This window comes from Ixodes scapularis, unplaced genomic scaffold (genome assembly GCF_016920785.2).
Source record: "Ixodes scapularis isolate PalLabHiFi unplaced genomic scaffold, ASM1692078v2 ptg000729l_1__unscaffolded, whole genome shotgun sequence".
Taxonomy (NCBI): Eukaryota; Metazoa; Arthropoda; class Arachnida; order Ixodida; family Ixodidae; genus Ixodes; species Ixodes scapularis.
The window spans coordinates 164,782-175,515 of NW_024610030.1; positions in this window are offsets into that span (position 1 = coordinate 164,782).

The window sequence follows — 10,734 nt, forward strand, 5'->3', positions numbered from 1 at the left end:
AGTTTTGAATGTGCACCTCGTACGACTCGTGATATTTCTAGATAGCGTTTTTGCACACAAAAAAAAAAAAATTATGTCAAGACGCGGGACTGTTTTTTAAAGGTATTTCTTAATCATGAAAGTTCAGTTAATATCTTTATTTTAGAAATTAGGTTTTGGTTTATTGCTGTGATGTGAACCGATCGTCGAATTTTTGATCCTGCCCCCTGAAATATTTTTTTCCATCTCCCGTCAAAAGCGTTGCAATTCAAAACAGTTTAAGAGTTAGTATATCGCGTTTTTGTTTTTTTTAGATTCAGAATAAGAAAATGCAATCTCCCCAGTGGTGTTTTACTCATCTACACTCCCGCGCTGCTGGTTTAACACAGAATATGTCTAAGCGCTGGATGGCACACAAAAACCGTCAAGCTCCAGTGTGACAAAAAGTGTTCCATGCATGAACTCGAAGTCAACCTAAAGCATGCACAGCCAATATTAGACAATGCATAACAACTCAGACATATATAATGTATAATAATTCCTAATAATTTGTACATATTTATAACTAGGCACCATTTATCGCAACCAAGGAGATTCACTAAGGTGCTGAGTGGGAATCGAACCCCGGACCATGCGACTTTTGCAAGCACTGCATCGTTCATCCCGGAACTAAGTTATCGAACGTTTTCGAAAAAAAAAAAAAAAGTCTATTTCCCAAGTTAAAAAAAAAAAATGCATTCGTCAAATTAAAAAGTCCGGTATAGTTTTAATTAGATCGGACATCAATGGCAACTCAACATGTAACACTTACTTAAAAAAAAAAAAATAAGAATGTGTACTTGTTTTTCGTCTTGAAAATGCATGCAACTTCCATCTGCCGCGCCCTTTCTTCCTATTTCTTATGTAACGCGCATTTTGGCTCCGCCAGCGGCTGGCGGAGCCAAAGCGATTATGTTTGCTTGCCACCAACATCTCCACACGAAACAAATCATAATTTTGTTATTTATTTGGTGCTTTCCGACTATTTTTAGTAAGTTCGTAATGAACACTTTTCGAAACCGCTTAGAGGAAATTCGCGGTCGCCATTTAGGGACTCAATTGAATAGGGACTCAAATATTCAATACTCCAAGTGCGTCACTGCATTTTGCTCCACGTTAAGTTCGAATGCAGTCAGCAATACACTCAGATGGAGCCGTTCAAGCCGTGACCGGAGTGCATAATCATTGCTCAAGTTTGCGTTCATGCCTTAGCTATCATTGACAAAGCCAATCACTCACATAAGGGGAAGGCGACGTCATCCTGCGCCTTTTTTTGTGTGTGCGTGATTGGCTTAGCTGTTGCATCAAACCGGTAAAGACGACGACCGCCATGACAATGCACTTTTGACTCTGTCTGATTGGGTTCATCGGATTGTTGCTTTGCCTGCAGTCGGGCTTAACGTCAAAGAAAGTACGGAATGTGCACTGGGAGTTAGTCATTATGCAGCTAAGATTGGTTTATCCCATCTGTAAATTGTGCAGGAGAAGACTGACCGACTCTCAGTGATACAAACGTCGTACTTCGTACGTTTCGTGAACTGCGGGTTTATTCTTACTTTACGGACATTGACGATCTCCGATGACGGGTCCGTACGATCCGATGGATCCAATGTCGGTCTTAGCCTCCACAAGCTTGCTCTGAAATATCTTGTCTCTAAAGGCAGCTTTAGTTGATTTACGCCCCCAGATGGAATAAGGCAATTACGAACACACGTGGAAAGCATGTGTTTTAGACTAGCTTCTACGGTTATACAGAAAGATTGGTTGTCAGCACGTCTTTAATTAATAAGAAATTTGGAAAGATGGGATGAACACAATCAATTAACTTTAAAATATTGCAGAACTCCAAAGCTTTCGCCAACACAGCTGGCATAAAATCATTGATGACGAGGGGTTCAGAATCTTGGTAGCGCTTCAGGATGAAAAATGTACACGTTAATAAAAACAAAGCAACCAAATACCGTCAATTGCTCAAAAATTAATTAACACGGTGCTCGTTATTCAGAGCTCAAAGGTAACGTGTTAAAGGAGTAGCTGCTTTTTAATGTTTTGGCGTCGCTAAGAACGCCTTGATGTTTTAATGCATTCATGGACATACTGCATTCCCAGATCTTGTCATGTTTTTTGTTTTTTTTTCCTTTTTTGTGGTAGTATTAGAAAAAAAAAGTGTCCCGCACCTTTTTATATTTGAAGCTACGCGATAATTGACACCAATAAAATATATCCTTTCGAATTTCTGCTTCGGTATTGTGATCTTATGCTGCTTTCTACGCAGTTTCATCGGCTTAAATAAAGTGTTCTAAAAAAGGCGATGTTCTGAATGCACACATATTTTCGTAAATTGTGCGAATGCCCGCCTGTAAAGAAGTGTCGTCATTGTCGTTATCTTGAATTTCGGAGCGTATAATTTTACAAAACGCTGATATAAAGACGTAGCTTTTACTACTATAAGTTGTCGCATGTTCAATGAGAGCAAATAATGCTTACTAACCAGAAATAAAATAACTGATGCTATCATTATTTTCTTCTCTGCGATATCATCAAGCAAATGCATCTTCGAATGACGATGCGGAACAAAGCATAAGTATCCTGTTGCCCGTTCACAAAACAAACCTACACAAACGGTCAATATTTGTGACAATCCGGCTCAGGAGGTATACATCGCAAGAGTGGTAATATACCTATGTAGCGTTTTTGCCAGAAAAAAGACAGTCTTATGGCGTGTTTACACCTCCGGATTTGTGGGCGGACTGGCCCTCGTGGAAACTCTGGATATGGGCTACGGACTCATCCAGATTTTCAGCCAGCGACGAGCCGATTTCGCCACTCGGCTCTAAAATCCTCGTTCTGCCTGCACGAATCCACCCGCCAATCTGGAAGTGTAAACACGCCTTTAGGATGCGGGATTTTATTTTTAGAGCGCACCTCTTAGGGGCCCGTTTCCGGCTTGAGCGGCGTCGGCGTAACCGCGAGGTCACGTGACCCCCTTAGGTCACGCGACCCCCAGAAGTCACGTGACCCCCTTAGGTCACGTGACCCCAGAAGTCGCGTGACCGCCTTGAGGTCACGTGACCCCCTGAAGTCACGTGATCCCCTAAGGTCATGTGACCCTTCAGGTCACGTGACCCCATGAGGTCACGTGACCTAAGGGGTCACGTGACCCACCCAGGTAACGTGACACCCCTAGGTCACGTGACCCCCGAGGTCACGTGACCCCTTAGGTCACGTGACCCCCAGACGTCACGTGACAACCTGAAGTCACGTGACCCCCTGAAGTCACGTGACTTCTGGGGATCACGTGACCCCCGAGGTCACGTGACCCCCAAAGGTCACGTGAACCCCTGAGGTCACGTGACCCCCAGAAGTCACATGACCCCCTTGAGGTCACGTGACCTCAAGGAGTCACCTATCCCTCAGTACGCTTCCATCTTCCTCCTCAAGAGCTGCGCTCTAACCGGCGTTACAGGGAATTGTAAACGGCTTTCATTTTTTTTTTAAATATTTTTGGTGACATCAATTCTTCCCCCCCCCCTTTTCACCCCTTCCTTTGGCATGGAAACTGAGGGCATCCATTGACATCACGTGACCTAAACACCAATTAATTTCCCTGTTAAGTTTGGCCGGGAATGCTGAGACAAACGGACGGACGGGAGAGTTGGAGATTAGGGGTGGGCCTTAAAAAGCATTTCATGTTTAGAAAATAATCGTATCAGCAACCAGCTTGCACCTTAAACTGACTGTATATTTTGGTTACGTCTCTGTTTCTATGCACATATCTAACAGGTGCTTACACCGACCAAAACACTAATCTCCACGTGATTGTTTCGTGTAACATATCACCAGGTCTGGGAATTCAGTATATACATGAATGCATTAAAAAGCAAGGCATTCTACGACGCCAAAACATTAAAAGCGGTTTCTGCTTTAACGCGTTACTTTAGAGCTAGTAATGCGTTCGCGTTGAATCTCTGTAACGAGTAACGTGGTATTTCCATTTTGAGCAAGTAACAATGACGTTTTTTGCTTCCTTTGTTTTGATTATCGCGTACATTTCTCCCCTAGAACCGCTCCCGGGATTCTGATCCCCGCGTCATCAAATATTCCATGCCAGCTGCGTTGGCGAAAGCTTTGGTGTTCTGTAATATTTTAATGTTAGTCTGCTCTGTTTTTTCTATATTTTTTTTTAATTTCTTATTTTGGAAAGACGTACTCTCAACCAGTCATTCCGTTTAATCGTACAAGCAATTTCAGTACACAAGTTTTTCATGTTCACTCTTATATTCTCTTACGGCGAGGGGGGGGGGGGGGGGGGGGAGGGGGTAAATCAATTAAAACTGCCTTTAGAGAATAAATATTTTACAGCAAGCTTGTTGAGGTTTTGGTGCCATATTGCATTCCTCTCCTTGTATCAACTCGTAAATAACACAAGGTGCGGTCGTAAGAAACAACGCAGGGAACACATATGGATGAAAACGGGCACCGCGCGGCAGTATTCATGGCAGCCGGTGCTGGCGTCAACACGTTTCTTCCTCGCGGTGCCGCGTCACTCAGATCTACTCGATTCAGGTAATGCTGCGAAGTGCGCCTGTGGTGCAAGAGGCGAAAGGCGAGTGCCGCGCTGTGCCTAGTTTCACCGCTTATTTGTTCCATGCTTAAAGGGACACTGACAGGGTATTTATGCTCGCCGAGATTTTTAGTTGTACCTGACACATGAGAGCTCAACTACCCAGAACAGAATTTGCGGCTCGAAATTCGGTTTCTTTCCGCCCGAAAACCGGCGATCAAGAACTGGCCGGTTCGGGTCTCGCTCACTCTCTTTTTCGCGGTCACGGGCCGTTTTCTAAGGTATCGATGCGACCACCAAATTTAATCAAAGTCGTGGGTCGCTGAAGGCACACACTCAATATTAAAAATAGAAAAAAATATGAAACCCATTTGTTGTGGCTTTTAAAAAGCTGTAAATACGTTGATTGAAAAAAAAAAGTTCCACAGACAACCGGAAGCATTCTGTGCGTTCGTCGTTTCGCGTATCGTGGGACTCGCGGGGACGGCGATGGTAGCGGACGACGGGCGTGGGACCTCTATTTCAGAACTGTCATTCGCGGTACCGGCGAATTCTGTCTACCGTTAAAAGAGAAATTTGGGACTGATCAAAAGAATTGGTATTCATCCCGTACGACACGCCCGACCACCAAGCCGATTTGCACGAAGACGGCGCCGAGCTGTCGCTCCCCTCTCGTGGCTGAAGAGATCGCTCGCGCAAACGTCAAGCACGACGTGTCTACTTCGAGTTGAATATGCACGCGTACGATTTCTTTACTAGGTGCGAATGTCCCCAAAGCGTGGTGGTTCCCGACTTCAACCCGGGAGTGCTTTTGCTAGAGAAAAATCGACAGCAAACTTCCCAACTTACACTTTGCCGGCTGAATTATTACCAAGGAAAAAGATCCACCACTAAAGAGATGCCCCAATAGCCAATAAAGAAAAAGAAAAAAGAGATACCCTAATAGCTCAGTGGGAAAGACGTCCGCTTCACACGCGGTAGGACCGGGTTCGATCCCCCGTGCAACAACTTTTTTTTTTTTTTCAAACATTTTCCGATTTTTACATTTCTTTCTCTTTTTTTTTTCAATCATCACTGAAGAAACAAAAAAAAAATAACAAACAAATGTTGTGGACGATACTTCGCTGAATTAAATGGTATGGGATTTCCGTTTTGACACCTGCGAATTCAATGTAATCACTTTCCACAAAATGCAAGGAACATATAAATCAGGTAGCGTCCGCTTTCCGAGGTGCCCGTGTATGTTCTACAGGAATTGCAGCCAGCCATTGGTCCCGATCCCGTTGATCTTTCGGAAACTCTGTCGCACAAGGCCACTTTTTTTTTGGATGCAGGATATGTGAGCCAGCTCTTCACGCAACATCTTGGGTGCATTCTTTTCGGAGCCGATCATGGAAATTCACCACGGGCACTCACCACTCATCTCCAACTCCTCAATGTACAAAACCACTCATCTTGGAGTACAGAACAACGAGCGGAAGAAACATAACTGCAAAAGAATCGCACGGCGAACAGTTCCCACACGCCGCATCGCACGCCACATGTGTCGTCTGCTACGGAGAGATGAAAAAAAAAAAAAAAAAACGCACGGTCGGGTGTAGCTACGTGACTTCCGCCACTCACTCTCTTCTCTCCACTTTTCCGACCTGCGTCGGGTTTCGGTTTCGGTTTAGAGCAGTTGCGTCTTTCGGGTTTATTAAAAAAATACGCTAATCTGTTGCAAAATATTAATTGGGTAGTCCTCCGACACCATACTAAAGCGCCTGGCAAAAAAGAAAATAATAATTGGGAGGGTGTCAGTGTTTCTTTAAGATATTTGGCGCGCCTTGCCAAATTCGAATTCCCAACCTACATATCTGAAAGTGTGCACCCGAACTTAGTTTCGCAAAAGGTTTTATGTATATTTTTTCAATGCTCACGACGGAGATGGCAAAATATTAAAAAAAAGCAAAAATGGCGGTCGGCAATTTCCTATGCCCTGTGCCAGGTCTTCGTCGTCTGCTCACTGGTTTGTGAGCTTCCTGCCAGGGGATCATTGTTCATGTATTTCGTTAAGAGGAATAATTAACGCGATTATCTTGCTTATCGCCAGCCTCCGCTATTTGTTTTTAGCGTTCTTGCGTTCACCAGGCAACCTGGGAGCTAGCCATGAACCAGCGTGGAGACGACAAACAGGCTGCTATAGGACAATGGAAAATAAACGGCTCCAACTTTCCATTATTTTAATATTTCGCTATTTCAAAACTAGTCTGCAAAATAGACATAAAACGTCTGGTGAAGCAACATTGGGAGGTAAGCATGATACATTTACCTCCGAATTCAAGAACGTGCCTTTCCTTTCTGGGTATTGTTATCTTACGTAAGGAAAGAATATGGCATTACTTAAGGAAAAGTGCCATTTAGTTTCAGAAAACCCACCTCATCCTTTCCTTAGGTACGGAACCGACGAAGTGCTCCTTCGTTGAGTAAGGAAGGGATGAAAGTATATGGGGTCGAGATTATCGTGCATTTCGGTCTCAGCACAGGTGAACAAATACTGAACACAAGTATTTTTGCAATAATTTGGACATCTAAAGTGCTTATTTAGAAAATAAAACAACTAAAATTGAGAATGCTGAGTTCAAGGGCATCAATACAGCGTGTGTTTCGAGCGCGCATTATGAACATCACTTGCTGGTTTAGCAACAGCAGCCGATTTGCTCTAATGCTTAAGGCGATTTGCTCGTATGTTGTTCTTGGCGAACTACCAAGAACACGATAGCTTGGCAGTTCGCCAAGCTATCGTGAGACAGAGTATATAAGTATCGAGATTGATAAACCCTGGAACGCTTCCCAATTACTTTGCGAGACATGCTGTGTACGGAGCTTTAATGTTGCTTATTTTACCTTAAATGCAGCGCACTTGTTTACTGTTTACACTTTCACCACTTCACCTGTGTTTTATCGTTACATTCAAGTTCTTGAATTCTGCGCACTGGCCAATACCTAATGCATAGTGATGTACTTTGGTGTCTATTTTTGTTATTTAAAAGAGCGCAAACTTGATTTATTCTTATTATTTATTCTTAGTGTTGTGGTGTTCCGGCTTGAAGACAGCGGGTCCGGGCGTTATTTTCGTTGTTGATATTATACAAATTTGTTTCGTATACTATTGATCTTTAGAACATCGTAATATTGTAATAACATTCACATGTCAATAATTACTGACTAGGTATCACTATTCTTGAAGCATTTCGCACCGGAAAATGATCTCCGCGTTTACAAATGTTTACATTACAAAACTTGTTTCTAATATTCAGTATCTTGAGCTCTTGGGATGCTTGGCTCAAACAAAATAAATCCTTTAATATGATGGGTTTCGACACTGTCAGCTTGTTTCTCTTTTTCGCAAAACCATTGGTTTAAATTGTACCGGAACGGGAAATGTTCTGATTGCACAGAGGTTTCTATAAAGGGTGTGAATGCCGGCCTGTAAGAACTTGTCGTCATGGCTGTGTTATTCCGTCTTTCGTTGCGCATTATTTTGCAACAAGAAGTTATAAAGATGCAGCTTTAACAAAGATAATCAATCGCATGTTCACTGAGCGCCAATAATGCGTCATAACCAACGGTGAAACACCTGTTGCTATCCCATTGTTTTCTTTTTTGTTATATCCTAAAGCAAATTCATGTTGGGAAGCTGACGTAGAAGAAAGCATTGTTTAGATATTGCGTGTTCACAGAACGAACCTCTGCAAACAATATCTAACAATCCCGCTTAGAGTTTAGAATGTGCACCTCGTACGACTGGTGATATTTCTAGATAGCGTTTTTGCGGGTAAAAAATTAACTCTGAACGCGGGACTGCGTTTTTTTTTTTTAAAGTTAATTCTTCCTTAATCTTGAAAGCTCAGTGTTAATATCTTTATTTTAGAAATTACATTTTTGTTTATTGTTGTGATGTGACCCGCTCGTCGAAATGTGGATCCTGCCCCCAGAAATATTTTGTCCGTCTACTGTCAAAAGCATTGCAATTCTGAACACTTTAAGAGTTAATATTTTGCTTTCTGACTTTGTAAAATTCAGAATAAAAAAAAAAATCTCTTCAGCGCTGTTCAATTCAACTACACTCCCGCTCCTGTTTTAACACAGAAATTGTCTAAGGGCTGGATAGCACACAAAAAAGTGTCACCCTGCAGTGCGACAAAACGTATACCCCGCATGCGAAGACAACCTAAAGCATGCCTATCTTATATCAGACAATGCGTAACATCTAAAGCACATAGAATGTATAATTCGTTTTAATAATTCATACATAAGCATAACTAGGGACCATTTATCGAACCCAAGGAGATTCACCAAGTAGATCAGCGGGAATCGAAACCCGGTCCATGCGATCAGCAGTCCGATGTCTTCACTCGACGTCGCAAAAAGGAGATGGGAGAGAGTGCAGCAGCTGAACGAAGTATGACTTCTGAACGGACGCCTGCGGTAGCACGTGAGTGTTCGAGGCCAGTGGTGCTGAGCCTAGCGTACTTAGCCCAGCATATTAACACGAAAGGGACCAGTGGTGACGATATTAGTTCAGCATACCTTGCCACCAGGTGACTGCTGTGACGAGTTATACCTAGTCACGCATGATTATTCAGCAGACGGTTAGCAGCAAATCATGCTCAGTCCAGCGTACTTAGTCCGTGGACGACCGTCGTGGGTGAGTCAAACTTAATCCAGCAATCTCGGTCCGTAGGCAACCATCTGGGGCGAATCAAACTTATTCCAGCATAATTCATCCGCAGCCGACCGTCAGAGGCGAGTCATACACAGATCTGTAGAATTATCCACAAGGGACTGTCGGTGGCGACTCGTACTTACTCCATAATACTTAGTTTGCAAGCGCTCACCGGCTGCTCCCGTTTCACGAAGCGTTGCTCCCCAAATGTATCTACGGCTTCACAGAGTAGACCATAGCGTACGCACTCTAGTATTTTAACTCTTTGAGCCAAAATTAGGCCTTTGGTTCGGAATCTGGGGTTATAAAAAGCTCGAAGCAGAGATAGTGACAAATATGACCTTCTTTGGCCCAAATGGCAAATTAGGCTTCATTGCTTTGTAGTTCGACTGTCATATGACGCCTTTGTGCCTAAGTCATCAAACAAGTGAAAGAGTTTGCTTTCACTCATGGTTGTGCTCTACGCGCTAACTCTCGGTCAAAGTTGCCAAACAAGTGCCCGAATTTGGCTGCAATTTGATCGGTTGATACGTTGCACCTTTGGATAAACTCTTGCTTATTGTAAATTATGTGGTGAACGAGAAAAGAGACATAGAAAAGCCAAAGAGAAGTATTTTGGCACTAACAAACGTCTTGGTGTAAAACCGTAAAAAAAAGCGATAACGGTACGGGTCTGTGACGTCACAACATCAGACAATGGTAAATAGGGTGAGCAAGTGTTCCAAAACGCGTATTTGGCGCATCAGAATACAAGGAAGGGCACGCCAATCAAAGTCCAACATAGAAAATGCGCTGCAAACGCGTGATGACGGGGCAACTAAGCTCGCGTCGTTATTGGTCGAGGTCTGGGGTAAAGAGACGCACGACGTGCGCAAGGAGCATATGAACTTGCACGCCATATAGCTATCGTATTGGGCGCGATAAACCTCCCCCCTCCTCTTACTATTCTATCAGTTACAGCAGTGTTACTCGTGGTCTTAGATCACTAAGAATTCGAGGCTCTACACGCACTCACAGAACAAGCCAAACCCATCGCAAAATTCTGATTAAAGAATACACGTTACACAATGCACTCCTGACCACATTTATACATGTCTCGGTTACATAAGGGGTAGCGTTATAATGCATTTCATAATTAGAAAATAATCGTATCAGCAAGCAGCTAGCACTTCAAACTGATTATATTTTGGTTACGTTTATGTTTCTACGCACATACATAGCAGGTGCTTACGCGCAACACAACTCTAATTTGTAGATGATTATTCCATGTAACACATCACAAGGTCTGAGAATTCAGTATGTCCATCAAAGCATTAAAAATGAAGGCATTCTTAACGACGCCTCAACATCGAAAAGCGGCTATTGCCTTAACGCGTTACTTTTGATCTCTCGGGAACGACTAACGTGTTAGTTACTTTTCAATCAAATAGCGATGCCGATATTT